The sequence below is a fragment of the Hemitrygon akajei genome, chromosome 3 (genome assembly GCF_048418815.1).
Source record: "Hemitrygon akajei chromosome 3, sHemAka1.3, whole genome shotgun sequence".
Taxonomy (NCBI): domain Eukaryota; kingdom Metazoa; phylum Chordata; class Chondrichthyes; order Myliobatiformes; family Dasyatidae; genus Hemitrygon; species Hemitrygon akajei.
The window spans coordinates 96,101,010-96,115,725 of NC_133126.1; the positions used below are offsets into that span (position 1 = coordinate 96,101,010).

The 14,716-nt window shown below is 44.0% G+C and overlaps 1 protein-coding gene across 2 annotated transcripts in view; it reads right to left on the reverse strand.

The window, feature by feature from the left end:
* Window positions 1–2,598: 2,598 nt before the first annotated feature.
* Window positions 2,599–14,716, reverse strand: part of LOC140725233 (serine/threonine-protein kinase PAK 4-like) — a 143,653-nt gene continuing 131,535 nt past the window's right edge. For both annotated transcript variants that reach the window (XM_073040414.1, XM_073040415.1), the window contains one exon: window positions 2,599–8,055. The gene's annotated coding sequence lies outside the window, so the exon portion shown is untranslated. The remainder of the gene's footprint in view (window positions 8,056–14,716) is intronic.

Consider the following 14,716-nt stretch of genomic DNA (forward strand, 5'->3'; position numbering starts at 1 on the left):
GGGATCTCATTGAAACCTACTGAATGTTGAAAGGTTAGACAGGGTGGATGTGGAGAGGGTGTTTCCTATGGTGAGGATATCCAGAACTAGAGGGCACAGCCTTGAAATTGAGGGGCAACCCTTTAGAACAGAGGTAAGGAGGATTTTCTTTAGCCAGAGATTAGTAAATCTGTGGATTGCTCTGCCACAGACTGTGGTGGAGGCCAAGACTGTTGGTATATTTAAAGTGAAAATTGATAGTTTACTCATTGGTCAAAGCATCAAGGGTTATAGTGAGAAGGCAGGTGTATGAGGTTGAGTGGTATCTGGGATCAGCCATGATGGAATGGTGAAGCAGACTCCATGGGCCTGATTCTGCTTGAATGTCTTACCTCATGTATGACCCCATATTCATAGCCCCTCATGTATAACCTCTCAGACATAATGCCTCATGTAAAATTCCTCATAGGTATAACTCCTGATGTATTAACCCTCATGTAGAATCCTTCATGTATTCCATAAGAGGCTCTTTTATAACTTAAAGTTAGAGAGATCCGTCCTCTGTGTTGCATTTTGGAATTCCTTGGAAGACTGCATGAGTGGAAAATGCCAATGTTTGGACAAGCCTGCTTGATGGGAGTCTGTGTTTGAGCGGTGGATGGGACAGGGTTGAAGTTACATGGATGATATGTTTTTCAAAGGTATCAATCCCACAACTTCAACCAAACTCAGGTTGTCTTCTTTGGTGCAGCTGAGGCTGAGGCAGAGGATGATAGAAGTTTAGAAGATTATGAGAGGCATTGATAGAGTAGACAGAGTCAAAATGTCTGATTCTAGAGGACATGTATTTAAGGTGAGAAGGGGTAAGTTCGAAGATGTGTGGGGTGTTTTGTTTCAATACAGGGAGCAGTGGTTGCCTGGAATGGGCTGCTTGGACTGATAGTGGAGTTAGACACAATCGAGGAATTCACCAGGCTATCCAATGGGATTCACCGGGCTATCCGATGGGATTTACCAGGCCGTCCGATGGGATTTACCAGGCCGTCCGATGGGATTTACCAGGCCGTCCGATGGGAGTTACCAGGCTGTCCGATGGGATTTACCAGGCCGTCCGATGGAATTCACCAGGCTATCCGATGGGCACATGAAGGTGCACAGAATGGAGGCATATGGACATTATGTAAGCAGAAAGGATTAGTTTAGTTAGGCATTTAATTACTGGTTTAATTAGTTCAGTACAACACAGTCAGCTGAAGGGTCTGTGGCGCTCAGAATTCTAGGTTCTAAATACATTCAGGGGTTGGAAGGAATGAACATCACACAGAGGAGGGCCGGCAAAGAGATGGTGAGGGAAACCTGAAACTGCTCTTCCACGGTGGAAAATGGTGATGATGAATGTTCCTCTGGGAGGGCAGCCAGAGTCTCGTTCACAGTGCCAATGATGATCCAGGTCACATGTTGGGAGGGGCAAGAATCTAAGGGACAGGAGACTCAGCGGAGAGAGAATAGACAAACACTTCTGCAGACAAAGACATGATTCCAGGATGGGGTGTCAGGGTGAAGAATGTCACAGGGCATTCTAGGCTGCGAGGGTATACAGTCAGAGATTGTGGTTCATGCTGGTACTAACCTGTCGTGAAATTTGTAGACACAGACGTAAAAATTACGTTACAAATTAAGTAAATAGTACAAACACAAATAATGGGGTGGCATTCACGAGTTAATGATTATTCAGAAATCCAGGGAAGAAGCTGTTCCGAAATTGTTGAGTGTGGGTCTTCAGTCTTCCTGATGGCAGTAACATGTAGAGGACATGTCCTAGATGGTGAGCATTTTTATTGATGGATGTCACCTTCTTGGGGCACCATTTCTTGAAGATGGTGGGAGGGTTGTGTCCACAACCCTCTGCAGCCTCTTGTGACACTGTGCACTGGGGGTTCAGACCAGGTTGTGATGCAAACAGTCAGATTATTCTCCATTGAACATCTGTAGAAATTTGCAAGAGTCTTTGGTGACAAATACTAAAATACCCCAAACACTGGTGGGCCTTCTTCATCACCAATGTGTTGGCCCGGGACAGACCCTCTGAGATGTTGATGCCCAGGAACTTGAAGCTGCTCGTCCTCTCAAAGCTGACCCCTCAGAGGGATGGTGTGTGCTCTCCAGATATGCAGAGCACTTCCAGAACCCTGGCACCAGGTGCATGAGATTATGTACAGTATATGAAAAAAATTAAATTGAGCATGATCTTTGGGGATCACAAATATTCAGAAAATCTCAGTTTCCTCTCAGATCCCGTGGCTCTCTTAGCCAAGATCAGCACGTCAGCTCTCGCAGTATCAAGAATCAGCTTGTCAGCCTGTGACTTTAGAATTGAGTACAGATGCTTTTACTGCAATGCAGATGCTAATACATAACTCGTCCTCCCTGTGCAGGAATCTCACAGGAAGTGAAGGTGATGTAGCAGTTTTCCCAATTACTGTGTATGGGGGACTCACCTGTATCATCAAATGACAATGAGAGACACACAAACAGCTATTGGCTTTTCAAGTATCTTCAATTTATTCCTGATCCAACTTCATGTGACATATGACAGTGTCCTTCCCAGAAACCAAGGCCATATACTGTGGAGTTCATGGTCATAATTCCACATGCCCCCCAAGTTCAGGAAAAAGTTACCGGATGATCTACCAGTGACACCTTGGCACTTCATCCATGAGGGCCGTAGACCAAGAGATGGGCACAAGTCCAAAGAGAATTCTGTGAGTCTGTTTGATATCAGCACGTCTGTACGCCTAACACCCTGAGACTGCAGCACTGGATCACACATACGTCAAGCACAGTTTTGTGAAATTCAAGTGAGATGGAACACCTCACGTAGATATACGGAACATACTCTCGTATATGTAACAGAAACAGTGAGCTGTTGCCCTTCCCTCTCACTGTGGCAGAGTGATATCTCTCTCTCTCCCTCGCTAGTGAGAGAGAGCCTGTTGGGATGGACAGTGGTTTCTGATGAACTCTAGAACATGGTCTCTGGGCACTTTGCTACTGCTTGCGTGGTGGGGGTTGATGCTTTTGCTGGAGCAAGTGGGGGACGGGAGGGGGGTTTGGGGTTCTAACGTTTTCTGTCATTCATTCTTTGGGAATTTTCCTGTTTCGTGGAGATCTGTGAGGACTAAGGTTTTCAGGTTGTATACTACATACATTCTCTGTTATTAAATCAAACCATTGAAGTGTGATGACAATAATTAAGAAGCATTTGCAAATACAACCTATGCCAATTATAAATTTTGGCAATTTTTTATACATTAAAGAAAATAAACTCTGATTTACATTAAAGTAAATTCACTTTACTGTATGAAATTATCAAAATAACAACTGTATTAAACTAGGTCATCTTAAACCCTGGAGCATAGTTGTAACCTACCAGTGTTGCACTAACGTTATGGGTGACCAGTCAGTGAGTGTACAGGCATTACACCAGCAACTCCCTTAGTATCTACTCTGTAAGCACGAGGACATGACAGAAAGAATGAAGGTTTTATATCTGCAAACAGCATCCACCTAACAGTTCAATCATTTTGATTCCGTCTCTAGCTTACCTGGCAGTGTGGGATGTCTCGGACTAATCCTACTCTCTGTGCAACCCTGGGTAGGAGAAACTAGCCAGACTCCAGGGTTTCAACACAATGATGATCAACCCCACGGAATGGAAGATGACTCCAACCAATCCCAGTGGGTGTGTTTGGTTCACCTGATCCCTGTCTCTGGGTACACATACAACAAAACCCAGCTCAAAGTTCAAAGTAAATTTATTATCAAAGTACACATATGTCACCATGTACAACCCTGAGATCCATTTTCTTGTGGGCATACTTATTAAATCCATAATAGAATAATAACCACAATCATCATTATGTGTCGTGTTGTATGATGTGGGTGATCGTGGTCTTCCACCTGTCTTTAATCTGCTTATTCTTTTCTCTAACTATGACCATGATTGTTCTTGGCAAATGTTTCTACAGAAGTGGTTTGCCATTGCCTTCTTCTGGTCAGTGTCTTTACAAGACCATTATCAATACTCTTCAGAGACTGTCTGCCTGTCGTCGGTGGTCACATAACCAGGACTTGTGATATGCACCAGCTGCTCACACGACCATTCACTACCTACTCCCATGGCCTCACGTGATTCTGATCGAGCGGTGGGGGGTGGGGGAAACTAAGCAGGTGCTACACCTTGCCCAAGGGTGACCTGCAGGCTAGCAGAGGGAAGGAGAGCCTTACACCTCCTGTGGTAGAGACGTATCTCCACTCCGCCAACCCATAATAACCATAACAGAATCAATTAAAGACCAACTTGGGCGTTCAATGTGCAAAAGACAACAAACTGTGCAAGTATTAAAGAAATAATAATAATTAATAAATAAGTAAAAAATATCAAAAATATGAAGTGAAATGTCCATAGGTGGTGGGAACATTTCAATGATGATTAACATGGAGCAAACACGAGGAAATCTGCAAATGCTGGAAATTCAAACAACAACACACACAAAATGCTGGTGGAATGCAGCAGGCCAGGCAGCATCTATAGGGAGAAGATCTGTCGACGTTTCGGGCCGAGATCCTTCGTCAGGACATATTTAACATGGGATTGTTTCTCCTTACAGGATGTTTCCCCACAGTGCAGAATAAGGAATATTGACCATAAAAGAGGGCCCCTGAAAAGCAGCTCGGAAGGGCTGATCTCACTGGAATATTGATAAATGAATTTCAGCATTGATCTTGTTTATAAGGTGGTTATAGCATTGACTTCAATAAACCAATTGACCTGTTAACTGGTTAACTGGATAAGGTGTCAAAATCGTGACCAAGATGGAGAATTCAGTGTTCACGCTGTTGGGTTGTAGTCCAGCCAGGTGATGTAGGATCTGGATGGATTTATTCAATGGTAGAGAGTGCTAAAGCAGCAGTATATCACTATACATAATAATAATTAATTTTATGTATTGCAATGTACTGCTGCCGCGTAACAACAAATTTCCCGACATATGCCAGTGATTCTGATTCTGAGGGGCTGAACTACCCACTCCTGCCATTCCTTATCACAGCTCCAGCGGCTCAGGTTCAATCCTGGTCTTGGTCGATGTCTCTGTGGAGTCTGCACATCCTCCCTGTGACCACTCTGGTTTCCCATATACTGCTCCCCTCCTTTCCTCACTCCTCCTGATTTACTCAACTCCTCTTACAGAAACCCAGTTCTATTGCCCTCTCCCCCACTCATTCTGGTCACCCCTCTACACACTTGTCCTACTGTTCCCATCAGCACTCCCTTTCTCTTATTTGGTTCCATACTCCAACTTCCTCTCCCAACACATTCCAGTCCTGATAAAGGGTCTCAGACTGTTTAAAGATTAGCTTTATATAGACTACAAAACCATACGATATAGGAGCAGAATTAAGCTATTTGACTCATTGAATCTGCTCTGCCATTGGTATTGTATAAAATACATGGCTGATGTATTTTCCCTCTCAGTCCCAGTCTCCTGCCTTCTCCCTGTATCCCTTCATGCCCTGACTAATCCAGAATCTATCAACCTCTGCCTTAAGTACTTGGCCTTCACTGCCATCTGTAGCAAGGAATTCCACAGATTCAACACTCACTGACTAAAGAAATTCCTGCTCATTTCCATTCTAAAAGGATGCCCTCTATTCTAAGGCTGTATCCACTGGTCTTGAAGCTCAAAGTAAAATTTATTATGGGAGTACATACATGTCACCACATACAACCGAGACTCTTTGTCTGCAGGCACACTTAGCAAATCTATAGAACAGTAACTCTAAACAGGGTCAATGGACAGCAAACTGTGCAAATGTAAATATAAATAAATAGCAATAAATAACAAGTATGAAATAACAAGCTAAAAAAGTCCTTAAATGAGTGTAGTTATCCCCTTTTGTTCAAGAGCCTGATGGTTGAGAGGTTGTAACTGTTCTTGAACCTGGTGGTGAGAGGCTCCTGTACCTTCCACCTGATGGCAGCAGTGAGAAAAGAGCATGGCCTGGGTGCTGAGGACCTTGCTCGATGGATTCTGCTTTTCTACAGCAGTGTTTCATGTAGATGTGCTCTGTGACTGGGAGGGTTTTACCCGCAATGTACTGGGTCAATTCCACTACCTTTTATGGATTTTCCACTCAAAGCCATTGGTGTTCCTGTACCGGGAACCAGCCAGTCAGCACCCTTTCCACCACTCATCTATACAAGTCTGCCAAGGGTTTTGATGACATGCCAAACTGCCGCAGACTCCTGGGGAAGTAAAGGCACTGTCCTGCTTTCTTCACAATAATATTTATACGATGGGTCCAGGACACACAGGAATTTAAAGTTATTGACCCTCTCCACCTCTGGTCCTCCAATGATTACTGGTTCATGGACCTCTCCTTACATCTACAATCAGTTCCTTGGTTATTGAGTGTGAGGTTATTGTTATTACATCAGTCAGCCAAGTTTTCAATCTCCACCCTCCTGTATGCTGATTCATCACCATTTTTCATATGGCTCTCAGCAGTGGTGTCATCAGTAAACTTACATATGGTGTTGGAGTTGTACTTAGCCACACAGTCTTAGGTGTAAAGCATGTAAAGCAGAGGGTGCTCACATTCCTGGGGTGCTCCTGGGCTGATGGAGATTATGGAGGAGATGTTTTTGCCAATCCAAACTGAATGGAGTCTACAAGTGAGAAAATCGAAGATCCAATTGCACAAGGGGTATTGAGGCCCAGGTCTTGGAGCTTTGATGAGATGATGGTGTTAAATGCTGAGATGTAATCGATAAAGAGCAGCCTGGTGTATGCATCTTTGCTGTCCAGGTGTTCCAGGGTTATGTGAAGATGGCCAAGGAGATGGCATCTGCTGTAGATCTTGTTACTTTCAGCAGGAGTTGATATCCTTCAACACCAGCCTTTCAAAACGCTTCATCACTGTGGATGTAAGTGCCACTGGGCGATACCACGCTCTTCTTGGGCACTGGTATGATTGAAGCCTGCTTGAAGCAGGTGGGTACCACATGCTCTGGAGTGAGAGGTTGAAGATCTTCACCAGCCAGTTGGTTTGCACAAGTCTTCAGTACTCAGCCAGGTACTCCTTCTGGACCAGATGCTTTCCTTGAATTCACTCTGTAGAAGCAGCCCCCACGTCATCTTCAGCTACTGAGACAAAAGGATCATTGGGAGATGTGGGGGTGCGTAATAATTCCTTCCTGTTTTGGTAGCCAAAGCAAGAATAGACGGCATTTAGCTCATCTGGAAGCGAAGCTCAGCTGTCCTCTGTGTCACAAGATTTAACTTTGGAGGAGGTTATGGCTTTCACAGCTGTTGAGCATCCCTCATTGATTCCAGTCTAGTCCAGAATTTCCACTTCACCCGTGAGGTGGCTTTCCAGAGATCATACCTGCAGCTCTTGTAGCATTCTTGAACTCCAGTCTTGAACGCCTCTGATCTGGCTCTCAGCAGATCCCAGATTTCATTGTTCATCCAGGGCTTCTGATTGGGGAAAACCTTGAACGATTTTGTGGGGACACACTCATCCACAACTGTTCTAATAAAGTCTGTAATGACCCTGGTGTAGACATTCAGGTCCTCAGATGTGTTCTTAAACACAGCTCAATCCATTGACTCGAGGCAATCCTATAACAGTTCCTCAGCCTCTTGCCTCCACGCCTTCGTTGTCTTGATCTTTGGAGCCTTGGGCCTTAGACTCAGTCTGTATGCAGGTAGCAGGAGTACAGCCAAATGATCTGACTTGCCAAAATGCAGTCTTGAGAAGTAACAATAGGCATTTGTTGTTGCAGTAAAGCAGTGGTCTAGTGTTCGGGACCTTTTGTGCAATAGGTTATGTGCTGGTGTTAATGGGGAAGGGTTTCCTTCACATACACCTGGTTAAAGTCACTGACTGCAATTTGAAATTGGGACGAGTTGTTTCTTGCTTACAGACGACATTGTGCAGTTTTGTGAGTGCTTGCTTACTATCAGCCGCTGGTGGTATGTAAACTGTGGTCAGGAATACAGATGAGAACTCCTGAGGCAAATAGAACAGTGTACATTTAATTGTTAGTTGTTCTAAATCAGAGGAACTAGAAGTCGACATAAACACAATGTCCATGCACCAACGTGTCAGTACCTCCAGTTGAACTTTGTCTTTTTTTCTTGTTATCCCCCCTAGGGCATGTTTGTTTTCATGCCCCATGTGCTCCTGTCCCCGCTCCTGCTCTACTCTGGCCCTGTGTTACTGAGTACCCCGCCTCTCATCTGTTTTCCATTATTACCTGTATTGCTGCCACTTCTGTCTCATTGTGCTCCACCTGTCATCTCATCTGCCTCTCTGTTCATTGCTCAGTGTATTTCAGTCCTGTGTTTGCACCTGTTTGTTGCCAGATTGTGCCAGTGAATTTTCCTGAGCCTTTCCAGCATTTATATATCTGTCTGTCTGAATATCAACTCTGCCTGTTTCCCAATTCTGGTTTTTGGATTTCTCTGGATGTTTTGATCGCTGCCTGAAGTTTGACGCTAACATTGTTTGCACCTTGGGATTTGTTGCTCAATTAATACCACTGTGTGCACAGCACTGGGTCTGCGATTAGATTCCTGCTCCAGCGCCGAGAATTAACACATCGAGAATTAACACATCGAGAATTAACACATCGAGAATTAACACATCGAGAATTAACACATCGAGAATTAACACATCGAGAATTAACACAACGAGAATTAACACATCGAGAATTAACACAACGAGAATTAACACATCGAGAATTAACACATCGAGAATTAACACATCGAGAATTAACACATCGAGAATTAACACATCGAGAATTAACACATCGAGAATTAACACAACGAGAATTAACACATCGAGAATTAACACAACGAAAGCACGGGCCACCACATTTTTCCTTACCAGTACGCAGTTCGATCCATTCTAAAAATCCTGAAAGCTTCCGGACAGATAGCTACATCCGAGTGTTAGCTGTTAACGCAACAAATGATTGAGATCTGCCTGATCTGCCTCTGATACAGCAACTTTGCCCTGAGATCGTCAGTCTTATTTTCAAGTGACTGCACATGAACCAATAAAATGCTGGGGAGAGGAGGCCTCTTCAACCTGGTTAGAACACCGCCTCTCCCGCCCCATTCTTGGCCATATCATTGACCCATAAACTCCTGAGCGCAGGCCCAGAGCCATCAAACACTCTTCAAATGACAAGCCTTTAAATCCCGGAATCATTTTTGTGAACCCTCTCCAAATGTCAGCACATCCTTTCTTAGATGAAGGACCCAAAACTGCTCAAGTACTCCAAGTGTAGCCTCACCAGTGCTTTATAATGTCCAAACATTACATCCTTGCTTTTATATTCTATTCCTCTTGAAATGAATGCTAAAATCACATGAGAAGTCATTTCTTACCAGATTCAACCTGCAAATTAACCTTTAGGGTATCCCACACAAGGACCTTTTGCGCCTCAGATTTTGAATTTTTTCAATTTAGAAGATAGTTTACCCTTCTATTTCTTCTACCAAAGGGCATGACCATACACTTATGACACTGTATTCCATCTTTGCCCATTCTCCTAATCTGGCGAAGTCCTTCTGTAGCCTCTCTACTTCCTCAAAAATACCTGACCCTCCACCTATCTTCATATTGTCCGCAAACTTTGCAACAAAGCCATCAATTCTTCGTGCAAATAACATTAAGTTACATTGACAAGTCACATAAAAAGAAATGGTTCCATCACAGATCCCTATGGAACATTGTTACTCACAGGCAGTCAAGCAAAAAAGGCTCCTTTTATTCCCATTCAGCCAATCAGCCACTACTTTATCCATTCTAGTATCTTTCCCATAATTCCATGGGCTCTTAACCTGTTTAGCAGTCTCATGTGTGGCACCTTGTCAAAGGCCTTCTGAAAATCCAAGTACACAATATCCACCGATTCTCCTTTGTCTATCCTGCTTGGTATTTCGTCAAAGAATTCCAACAGGTTTGTCAATCAAGACTTTCCCTTAAGACTTGGGCCTATTTTATCATGTGCAGAAACCACATCCTTAACAATTGACTCCAATATCTTCCCTATCTCTGAGGTCAAGCTAATTGGCCTAAAATTCAACAAAACAGGCAGCATCTCCGGAGGGGAATTCACGGTGGGCTGCAGGGTAGTTAGCACAATTGCTTTACAGTGCCAGCAATTGCCAGTCGGGGTTTGATTTTCGCCACCGTCTGTAAGGAGTTTCTGCTTTCTCTCAATGACTACTTGGGTTCCCTCCCAAGGCTCCAATTTCCTCCCACATTTCAAAGGTGTTCAGTTAGGGTTAGTGAGACGTGGGCATTCTATGTTGGCACCAGAAGCATGGTGACGCTTGTGGGCTGTCCTCAACACCATCCTTAGACGATGTGGCCGTTGGCTCAAAGCGATGCAGTTTATTGGATGTTTTGATGTTTCAGTGTTTGTATATGTGACAGATTTATGGATCATTGGCATCTCTTTGGAGAAGGTACGACCCGGAGAAAAGGGAATGATTACACCTGAATCCGAGGGGGACCAATATCCTTGCGGGCAGATTTGCTGGATTTGTTCTGGAGGGCTTTAACTAATTTAGCAGGGGGATGGGAACCGGAGTGAGAGGGCTGAAGATGAGGTAATTGGTTTACAAACAGAGGCAGTGTGTAGTGAGACTGCCAGCAAGGAGAGGCTGGTGACAGGGCAAAATAGCCGTCAACAGGATGAGTTGCAATGTAAAAGGCAGACAAAATTGAAAAGGATGAATCCAGGACTGAAGGTGTTATACTGTATTTGAATATGCGCAGTATACGGAATAAGGTAGATGAACTTGTAGCACAGTTACAGATTGGCATGTATGATGTTGTAGTCATCACTGAATCATGGCTGAAAGAAGATTACAGCTTGGAGCTTAATGTCCAAGGATACACATTTAATCAAAGGACAGGCAGGTAGGCAGAATGGGTGGCGTGGCTCTGTTGGTAAAATATGAAATCAAGTCATTAGAAAGAGTTGGCATAGGGTCTGAAGGTGTTGAATCATTGTGCTAAGGAACTGCATGGGTTAAAAAAAACCTTGATGACAGTTGTATACAGACCCCCGAACAGTAGTAAGGTTGTGGTCTACAAACTGCAACAGGAGATAGAAGATGCATGCCAAAAGGCCAATGTTACAATAGTCATGGGCTTTGATCCCTGTTGGAGCTGAGTGTTCTCTGCCTCAGCCCACAGGGCACAACATCCCCTTGTGGCTGCTCGCTACCTTTGTGTACGTATCGCCATAATGCCCACCTTACGAATCTAGCACCGGGACAGAACGCAACAAGTCAGCCATCAAGTGGCACAGGATGGGATATATATTACTTTCCACGTGTGTCTGTTTCTCGTGCTGTCTCCAGACAAGGACTGAGGTTGAAAAGTTTCTTAGTGTTTGCAGAGCAGTTTAAAGTTTCACCACCACCATCTCTGGCCTGGCCGTCTCATCTCTTGGTCAAGCAGTCAACCAAGGAAACAAGGCCTTCCCTAGTCCACATACAGTCTGCAGCCATGTGTGGTAGGAATATTAATTTTGCAGCCCACCTCATCAAGTCAGGATGCACTTTTATAATTAGCATGCAGAGGCTTTACAAACATTGTGTACAAGATGATGAGAGGCATGGATCGTGTGGATAGTCAGAGGCTTTTTCCCAGGGCTGAAATGGTTGCCACAAGAGGACACAGGTTTAAGGTGCTAGGGAGTAGGTACAGAGGAGATGTCAGGGGTAAGTTTTTTACTCAGAGAGTGGTGAGTGCGTGGAATGGGCTGCCGGCAACGGTGGTGGAGGTGGATACGATAGGGTCTTTTAAGAGGCTTTTAGTTAGGTACATGGAGCTTAGTTAAATAGAGGGCTATAGGTAAGCCTGGTAATTTCTAAGGTAGGGACGTATTTGGCACAGCTTTGTGGGCCAAAGGGCCTGTATTGTGCTGTAGGTTTTTACTGCTTGTTTTGAGAAAATCTGAATCAGCAGCAACTGACACAAGTAAAATAAGAGACTGCTTAGAAAGAACCCTGCTGTTAATTTCCATTTGGTTTGCTCTCTGTACCGCTCCTCTCTTTTACATTCATAGAGCTTTATAATATGAAAACAGGTCCTTCAACCCAGCTCTTCCAAGTTGACAAAGATGCTAGTCCCATTTGCCTATGCTTGATCCATATCCTGCTAAACTTTTTCTATCTCCATACTTGTCTAAATTGTCTTTTAAATTCTCTAAATGTACCTGCCCCTACCCCTTCCTCTGGCAAGCTGTTCCATACGCCCTCCACCTGCTGGGTGGAAACCTGCACCTTTTCCCTCTCACTTTAAACCTACCTTCCTTGGTTTTACACTCCCCTACTCCCATAACCATTCACCTTATCTATGCCCCTTCATGATTTCATAAACCCCTAAAACAGGGGTTCCCAGCGAGGATCCCTTGCTTAATGGTACTGGTCCATGCATAAAAATTGTTGAGACCACTGTTCTAAAAGGTCACCTCCCAGCCTCTTGTACAGATTTCACAAAATGAATTAAAAGAGGAGAGAGACCAGAGTTAAAATGTTTAGGAAGGAAGTTTCAGAGCTTACTCAGCATGTTTGATATTGAAACTTTATATGATAGACCTCTATAAGATCACTCCTCGATCTCCTTTCACCAGGGAAAACAGTGCCAGTTTATATGGCCTCACCTTATAACTCAAGCCCTCTAGTCCAGGTAACAGCCTTGAGAATCTTTTCGCCACCCTCTCTTGGCTACTTACTTACCTGTTCTATCATTTTTTTAGTTTTTAGTTTTGTCTTTGAACTGCCCTATCACTGATGAGGTAAGTACCCAGAACTATCTGGGATCATTGATTTGGGCTGCTCTCTCTTCTGCTCTGACTTGGCTAACTCTGTGTTCTTGCTCGGGATTCCAGCTTCACCTTGTCTGTGTCTCCAGAATAAATCTATTTGCAGTGAAATTGAAATGTAAACATCACGGCTCAGCAAACACTCAAAATCATTTGCATATATGAGGTTCAGTGAAAACAGAGGTTCCATTGTGTGCACCTGCAGGTTCTGAGACAGAGAGAGAGAGAGAGAGACAGAGAGAGAGAGAGAGAGAGAGAGACAGAGACAGAGACAGAGACAGAGACAGAGACAGAGACAGAGACAGAGACAGAGACAGAGACAGAGAGCTAGTCGACATCAGGAAGGAATGCAGTTGTTATTTATTCATTTATTTGTTTATTGGGATACAGCGCTGAATTGGTCCTTCTGGCCCTTCAAGCCGTGCCACCCAGCAATCCCCAGTTCAACCCTGGCCTAATCACAGGACGATTTAAAATGACCTACTAGCAGGTGCATCTTTGGACCGTGGGAGGAAACCGGAAGACCCAGGGGAAATCTATGCAGTCACAAATAGAACATACAAACTCCCTGGTGGGAATTGGACCTGGGTCACTGATCCTGCAATGTGTTGTGCTAACCACTACTGTGCCACCCTATCGCTCCATTTGCATCACCTGAGATGCACACACTTTGAAATCTAGTGAGAAAAGCACCAAGTTTTGAAAGTAATCCTAAACACTTCAAAATGTCTATCCCAACTTCTTTTCCAAATCTTGATACTTCACTCATATCGTGCTTTAGGCTAGGAAAGGTATCGGACATGATAAGTAGAGAACTAGAAATGTGTTTGTATCCAGTGGGTGGAGAGTGCAGTGACCCTGTACTTACACCAGGTGCACACTGTGAATGCGCTGAGTAACCTCCTTTCTAAACACTTTAACTCAGGCCTCTCTACCAACAAAGAAGCCTTTCATCGATTGTTTCTTATAGACTTATTCAGTAAGGTGGGGTGTCACTGTTTTATCCCAGGACAGAGAAATCCACAACTAGAGGACATGGCTTTAAGGTGAGAAGGGAAAAATCTAAAGAGGAACTAAGAGGCAACTTTTTCCACCCATTTAGACAAATCTCATTTTCATTCTCCCCACATTCCCTTCCGCCTCTAATTCTACACACACTAGGGGCAATTTACAGTGGCTAATAAATCTACAAGCCCACTGATCTTTGGGGTGTGGGAGGAAATCAGAACACTCTGGAGAAAGCCACAGAGGAGATCCTGCAAACTCCACACAGACAGCACCCAAGCTCCGGATTGTATCTGGCGAGGTTGAATGTGAGGCAGTGGCTCTACTAGCCATACCATTGTATGACAAAAAATCCATGATAAACCAACATCCATCTCTTTGAAATGGCAGCAAATTAAAACAGCAGCCAAAGGCTATTTAATCAACACATAGGACATGGAATAGGTCACCACGGGAACAAGTCTTTTGACCCATGATGTTTTTCCAAACTAATTAAACCAGTAACTAAATTAATCCTTTCTGCCTACACAGTGCCTATCAGAGATCCTCTATAAATGCATGGGGCTTTAAACATGACTCAGTATTAGCAATAGATTAAATCTGAGGCAAATATCTCAAATAATATCCCGGAGCACAAGTTTGCTGACCAGATGAACACTGCACCTATGATTTACACACTGTCTAGCACAGCCTAGAGGACAATGGTCTCCGAGCATCTCCAAACCCAACCAGCATCCTCTCAAGCTCGAGTTACTCCCATTCATCCTTTCTCTTGAATATCATGGGGCTGCAGATTGGGAAACGGCTGTCCTC